At 47.3% G+C, this 7324-nt stretch overlaps 1 long non-coding RNA gene across 1 annotated transcript in view; it reads left to right on the top strand.

The window, feature by feature from the left end:
- The first annotated feature begins 1293 nt into the window (after window positions 1–1293).
- Window positions 1294–7324, top strand: part of LOC128120936 (uncharacterized) — a 29649-nt gene continuing 23618 nt past the window's right edge. The window contains exon 1 of the long non-coding RNA XR_008222015.1: window positions 1294–1527. This is a non-coding gene — a long non-coding RNA (uncharacterized LOC128120936). The remainder of the gene's footprint in view (window positions 1528–7324) is intronic.

Here is a 7324-nt window from a genome sequence, read left to right as displayed (position 1 = left end):
CAATAATGCACACAGGCACACAAATAATAATAATAATAATGATAATAATAATAATATCCCTTTATGTTTATCACTCACCCCACATCCTCAGAACAAAATGTCCCAAAGGGTCACTTTCATAGGTCAGAGAACATATAGGTCATTAAAGAAACCAAACACCTCGCTAGGCAGTGGTGGTGCACTCCTTTAACCCCAGCACTCAGGAGGCAGAGGCAGGCGGATCTCTGTGAGTTCGAGGCCAGCCTGGTCTACAGAGCGAGATTCAGGACAGCCAAGGCTACACAGAGAAATCCTGCCTCAAAAAAAAAAACACACAAACAACAACAAAATAAACCGAACAACTCCCATTTTCCAGTTTAGAGAGAGCAGATATTTCTCAGCTGATTTTTTTTTTTTTTTAAATCGAAAAGGAATAGAAAGCAGGGAAGGGAGGTGGTGGCACACACTTTTAATCCCAGCACTCGAGAGACAGAGCCAGGCAGATCTCTGTGAGTTCAAGGCCAGCCTGGTCTACAGAGTGAGATCCAGGACAGGCACCAAAACTACACATTGCAAACCTGTCTCGAAAAACCTAAAAAATAAAATTAAATTAAATAAAAAAGCAGGGAAGGATGCACCAGCCCAGTTCTTGGGAAGGGGGAGCAGGTGTTCTATTTCCTGTTTGTTTTTGTTTGTTTTTAAATAGCCAGGCAGCAGGCATATCCATTCTGCTCTGGGTCAGTGGCCCTGGGGACCGACTCCCAACCCTGCCTGGAGAAGGTAGTGAGGGCTGGAGTTTTCAGATTTCCTGCCTCCATGCTTCTCTGATTCCTGCAGAACGGCCACTGGAGACAGGCTTGGTTGCAGACAGCGTGGCAGCAGCATGCAGAAATGCTGTTCATCACTAAATATAACTCACGTCTGAAATACATTTTGCCAAGCCCCAGGAGCGTCCACATACATTAGCTCGCTAAAGCCGCTCTGGAGAGCAGGAACACCCTCCCTCCTTCCTTATGGAGCCATGAGGTCCTGAATGCAGATCACCCATCGCACCTGCTGGGTTCCCACCGGGCTCCTTGGAAGGCCCGGAATCCATGAAGGTACCCTGGGGCAAACAGCAGGGAGACTATTAGGTAAGCCAATGCCAGCTGCTGTGACAAATGGACTTTCAAGTATCTGTGACCCAATACCACAGATACTTATTTATCCCACACTGGGCAAAATCCCAAATGGGTGGCCCTGCTTGCTTGATAGCTTTCAGTGGATCCAGCCTCCCAGCTCATGGCCGTGCCCACCTCTCAGCCTCCACCCATTCTGCACTAGCCTGCATAGGGAAGAGGGTTTTATGAGCCAGGCCTGGAAATGTCCCACCGGCTATCACTTCTATGCACATTCATTGGATAGAGGTGGGTCATGTGGCCACATACCTGCAAAGGCCGCTGGGAAATGTAGTCCAGCCTTGCTGCAGTCCAAAGAGGAAGGAGTCCAGCAAAGCCCAACCCGGACTATTTACTGAGATCCTCAGCTCTTACCTATTGCTTTAAGCAGGTCAGTTCTGATTTTACTCATATTATATATATTGCCTAAGAATTAGGCTGAGGTTGTGTTTAGGAATACACACACACACACACACACACACACACACACACACACACAATAAATATTTATTTGTCAACAATTAAAGAAAAAAGACGTCATGAATTTGAAAGAGAGAGAGCGGTATGGTATATTGGAGGGTTTGGAGGAAAGGAAGGGAAGGGAGAAATGATGTAATTATATCACAGTCTCAAAAGACTAAATAAAATAATTAGGCTGAAAGAAGGGCTTGTTTGCTTGCTTCTTGAGACAGGGTCTCTCTAGGTAGGCCAGTTGGCCTGGAATTTGCTATGGAGACCAGGTTGGCCTCAGACTCCAAGTGCTAGGTTTAAAGGCTGTGCCAGCATACCTGGATTTATCTTTTTTTAAAGTGTGTGTGTGTGTGTGTGTGTGTGTGTGTGTGTGTGTGTGTGTGTGTATGTGTGTGTGTATGTGTGTATGTGGTGTGTGTGTATGGTATGTCTATGTGGTGTGTGTGTGTATGGTGTGTGTGTGATGTGGTATGTATGTGGTATGTGTGTGTGTATGGTTTGTGTGTGTGTGTGTGTGTGTGTGTGTGTGTGTGTGTGTGCTCTCCTTCCAACATGTGGGTCCTGAGATCCAACTCAAATAGTTAGTCTATGCAGTGGGCACTAAGCATTTCACTGGGCTGAAGGCAAAGTTCTCTATCAGTGGGCCCCAGACAAACCTGCTAATCTGGTGGCTAAGAGAGGTCTCCAGTGACTGATTCATGGCCCATGCCCTTGGGATTCTTATGCTGTCCACACAAGATCACATGGAGGTGCCTGTATATGTGTGTCTATGTGTGTGTGTCTGTGTGTTTATATTTGTGTGCGTGTATTTGCTTATGTTGTATGTGTGTGCGCTCGAGCGCACACGCATGTATGGGCAAGAATACAAGCGTGACTTCTTATCTTTCTCCACTGCTCTCCACCTTACATTTTGAGACAGGGCCTCACTGGAATTTGCTATGGACCTCGCCAATTGGCTGGACTGCATGACCAGCCATCTCAGGTCCACCAATCTCTACTCCCCTACTGCTGGGGGTCATAATTGTTCACGAGCACACCCGGCTTTTTACACAAGTGCTAGGATTAGAACTCAGGTCCTCAACTCAGGGTAGCACAACAGACACTTTACCCACGCCTCCCAGTCATACAGAGTATATCTTAATGAACAAACAGGAACCTTCTGGCCAGCAGAGAAAGCAGGAATAGGGTAGCATAAACCTAACATCCAGCCTCGCACTGGTTAGGGGGACTGTGTTTCATGGTCCGTCTCCTTTGACCATCACCCAGCCTGTAAGACAAGGTGAATTCACCCTCATTTGAGGTGATTTGCAGAGTGGTGTGTAGCTCAGAGGGTCAAGGCTGGGGTTGCAGCTTGGAGCCAGCCTGGAACGGGGGTGGCGGCGAGGGGTGGGGGTGGGGAGGGTTCTAAGCAGGAACAGGCTAGTATTCAGCCCAGCACTCTAGCTCAGCAGGATCTTGGGGAAAGTGAGGAGATGCCCTGATGGCCCAAGGGAGATGTGTGGGTAGGGACGGAGCCAAATAGGAGCCAAGGCGAAGGAGATGTCGAGGCAGTTAGCAGCTGATGGGTTGACATGGTGTCTCTCCCAGGAAGGAGGAAGGAAGCCGCATCGGACCTAATGAGAATAGCAACCTGATTAGAGGAGCCACAGGGCTCCCCTTGTGGTGTGCACAGGTGAACAGCATCATGCAGGAGAGAGAAAGTCAAGGCACGGTTCAGGAGTTCAAGATCATCCTTGCTTACTTGTTAAAGTAGAGGCTAGCCTGGACTACGGGAGGCCCTATCTCAAACAAACAAAAACCCAAGGCCTGCGAGATGATTTGGAAGGAAAAGGAGGTTGCTACCAAGCCTGACAATCGACTCATACAAATTGTCCCTCATGTGCTTTCTGACACATCTGAGTGCAAACCCTGCCTCCCCCTCTCCCCCTGGTAAAATGAATGAATGAATGAATATAATAATTTTTTAACCCAAGCAATGGCAGGGTGTGGTAGCACATACCTTTGATACCAGCACTCAGAAGGCAGAGACAGGTGGATCTTTGAGTTGGAGGCCAGCCTGGTCTGTGTAGTGAGTTCCAGGACAGCCAGGGCAAATAGTGAGACCCTGTCTAAAAAAAAAAAAACAAAAACAAAAACAAACGAAACTCAAGCAGACACATGCATACATATCACACACACACACACACACACACACACACACACACACACACACACACACACACACACCGTGAAGATGGAATCACATGATATACAGTCTATTTTGACCAGTCTCTCTTGCTTGCACAATCTCCTCTGGGTTCATCCACATGGCAACAGGCAGCAGTACTTTATTCTTTGTTGTGACCAAGTAATATTCCATCGTTTGGCTCTGTGTTGTTTAGTTTCTCCGTTCCTGGGCATTTGAGCTTACGTGTCTTTTGACTTCTAGGATAATGGTACAAGGTTTTTATAGGGACTGTAATTTCATTTCCCTCGGCGTGTTTCCTGTTTTAATTGCTTTTGATTCTTTGATTCATTCCTGGTTGCGTTTCATTGAGTGTTTTGATTACAAGTAACACTAGAATATAAAAGAGCTAAGGACCTGGTGAGGTGGCGAGGTGGGTAAAGGGTGCTTGCCACCAAGCCTGATGGTATGTGTCTGATCCTGGATCCACACTGTAGGAGGAGGCCTCTGACCTTTGGCCACCCTTTGGCCTCTGACCACTGTCAGTCACGGCATGCCCTCCTTCCGAAATAAATAAATGTAACAAGAATTCTTAATGACTGTAAAATAGTTAAGCATGTGTACAGAAGATGCGGTATAAGGTGCATACGCTGTCTTGTAAGTTTAAGACAGTATAAAAAGGTGCAGCTTGGGTGATGAAGTCTGTTGCCCGATTTAAAGAGCCTACAGGAAGGACAGTGGGTGAGTCCTCCATCACACGTGTGTGCGAGCACATACTGCCACCTGAGGACAACCTTAGATGTCACTCTCAGGAACACCACCCACCTCCTTTGAGACAGCATCTTGGGGTTGGGGATTTCGCTCAGTGGTAGAGCGCTTGCCTAGCAAGCGCAAGGCCCTGGGTTCGGTCTTCAGCTCCAGGAAAAAAAAAGAAAAGAAAAGAGAGAGGGACAGCATCTTTCTCTCATTGTCCTGGAACTCATCAGTTGAGCTAGACTGGTTACCAGGGAGCCTCGGGGTCCACCTGCCTCTACTTCCCTAAAATTGGGGTTGCAGGCACCACATCCAGCCTTTTAAACTTTGGTTCCTGGGGTTAAACTCAGATCCTCGCCTACCAAGGAAAGCACTTTACTGGCTGAGTCACATCCTCACGCCCACCCCACCCCCCACCCCCCACCCCTGTTTCCATTGGTCACCCAAGAACCGCTCAGAGTTCTCAGTGAGTGACACAGACAGACACATTATCTCAGAGTCTACAAACAGGAGCCAGGTACTTCCCCCGGTTCCAGGGTCATGAATTGTACAAGGCATGGGTACCATTTAGCAAAGGATCCCCGCCCCCCGCCCCCCGCCCCCCTCCCACCACCACACACACACACACTTTGCAGTTGAGGAAACAGAGGGTGAAGTTCACTGATCTGTGTCTTGAGGGAATTCCAGGAGAGCATTGTTGATAAGCCATCCACACTGGGGTGGGGGTGGGGGTGGGGGAAGGTGATGGTGAAGGGGGTGTCGGCGACTCACTATTCTGGTGGCTCTCCTCCCTCCCAGGGGTTGGAAATTAGACAGGAGACATGACTCCTAACTGCACCCAGTCTTGACTGACTCACCGACAGGACCCTTGGCTGTTGGGAAGATCCCGGCCCTCCTGGGGCTCACGGAGGTGCAGCCCGGATACACTGGCACAGCATTTTACACACCAGCTGGGCTTCCAGCCGAGCTGTAAGTCAAAGATTTGTAAATTGGATCATATTTTAGAGGGTAGATAAAAGAGAGAGACTGAGACTCCTCGGGAAGAATCGTGCACGAGGTGATAATCAGGCCAGATTTATGATTTCTGTAAAGACAGAGATCAGAGATAAATGTCAACCAGGCAGGCATCCGGTGGCAATCAATTAAGAGTCTGCTGGAGTCATAGGTGTGAGCCTGGCTTTAAATGGCTTTTCTTGTCATTAAAATCTCGCAAAAGCCAAAGCCAACAACACACTGTGTTCCAGGGTAGATGTTATTTACGCTCCACTTAAGAGGTGGGGAAACTGAGGCTCAGGGAGTAAATGACTCACCCAGGGTCACAGGGACTGCTGGAACACCTAGCTTTGTGAGACAGCCATTGTTGGGCTACCCGGACCATGTTGTGCAAGCCAGTCTAGTAAATCCAGCCCCCTCTATATACTTATCCTGTCCCCTCCATTTCTCTAGAACCATGGTTAATACAGGAAGTTGTAGCAGGCTTTTTCTTTTGAGCCACCAACCAGCTCCCAAATTACAACATGGAGACTTATTAGTTACAAATGCTCAGCCTTACGTTTGTTCTTATTTTAATCTGTACCTCTTTATCTACATTTTACCTTCAGGCTTTTTACCTTTCTCTCTCTCTCTCTCTCTCTCTCTCTCTCTCTCTCTCTCTCTCTCTCTCTCTCTCTCTCTCTCTCTCTCTGTATATTTTGCTTGTCTGACTGATGCCTGCCTGGTTTCTGGCCCCGGGCATGTCCCTCTTTTTCTCCCTCATCCTGTTCATCTTCCCTTTTGCCTAGATTTCTCCTCCTATTTATTCTCTCTGCCTGCCAGCCCTGCCTATTTCTCTTCTAACTATTGACCATTCAGTTTTTTTTTTTTTATTAGATCCATCAGGTGCCTTAAGCAGACAAGGTGAAACAGCAACACATCTTTACATAATTAAGCAAATGCAGCCCAAACAAATGTAACACATCTTTACATCGTTAACAAAGGCAGCGGAAACAAATGTAACGCACCTTCACCTAGTTAAAGTAATATTCTGAAACAGAAACAAATGTAACACATCTTTGCATCCTTAACAAAGGCAGCAGAAACAAATGTAACACATCTTCACATAAAGTAATATTCCGAAACAGAAACAAATGTAACACATCTTTGGATCTTTAGCAAAGGCAGCAGAAACAAATGTAACACATCTTTTCATGGTTAACAAAGGCAGCAGAAACAAATGTAACGCACCTTTCCATAGTTAAAATAATATTCCACAACAGGGAGTTACAGCCCACACTGGGCAGAAGAGGTGGTTCTAGACCCAAGATCCACCCTCATCACAGCAGATTCTCTTGCAAGGGAACTCCGTGTCATACCTTCATAGTCTCTGAGGTGTGTGTCAGTAGTTCAAGTCAATCAGTACTCTCTTTCCGTAGGGAGTGGCTGGTGTGGGTGGCGTATTTGGGACACACCTGCACCAATGGGATATATGGGAGAGTCTACTAGGAGGCTTATGGGAAAGGTGTTTTTCCTTTTCCTGTCCGTGTGGCTGTATGGGGATGTGGTGGCTGGAGCCGTGGCAGCCACTTTGCAGTCATGAAGGGAAAGACAAAAACCAACACACTCAGCAGGCAGCATAGGGAGAAAGGAAGAAACAGGTTTCTGAAGATGTTAACTATCCAGGAATCTCCTCCCAGAAGGAGCTTGTCATATGAGATGGCAAATCACCTCCCATTTAAGTGATGTATTACTGTGTAGCAAGTTGCTACCAAGCTGAGCAGCTCCTCACAGCAAATGTGTCTCTGGGAATCAGTCCTGCAGGAGC

The sequence above is a fragment of the Peromyscus californicus genome, unplaced genomic scaffold (genome assembly GCF_007827085.1).
Source record: "Peromyscus californicus insignis strain IS unplaced genomic scaffold, ASM782708v3 Scaffold_2__1_contigs__length_46816999, whole genome shotgun sequence".
Lineage (NCBI taxonomy): Eukaryota > Metazoa > Chordata > Mammalia > Rodentia > Cricetidae > Peromyscus > Peromyscus californicus.
The sequence above is the reverse complement of the archived record's forward strand: the minus strand, read 5'-3'. Positions and strand labels throughout refer to the sequence as shown.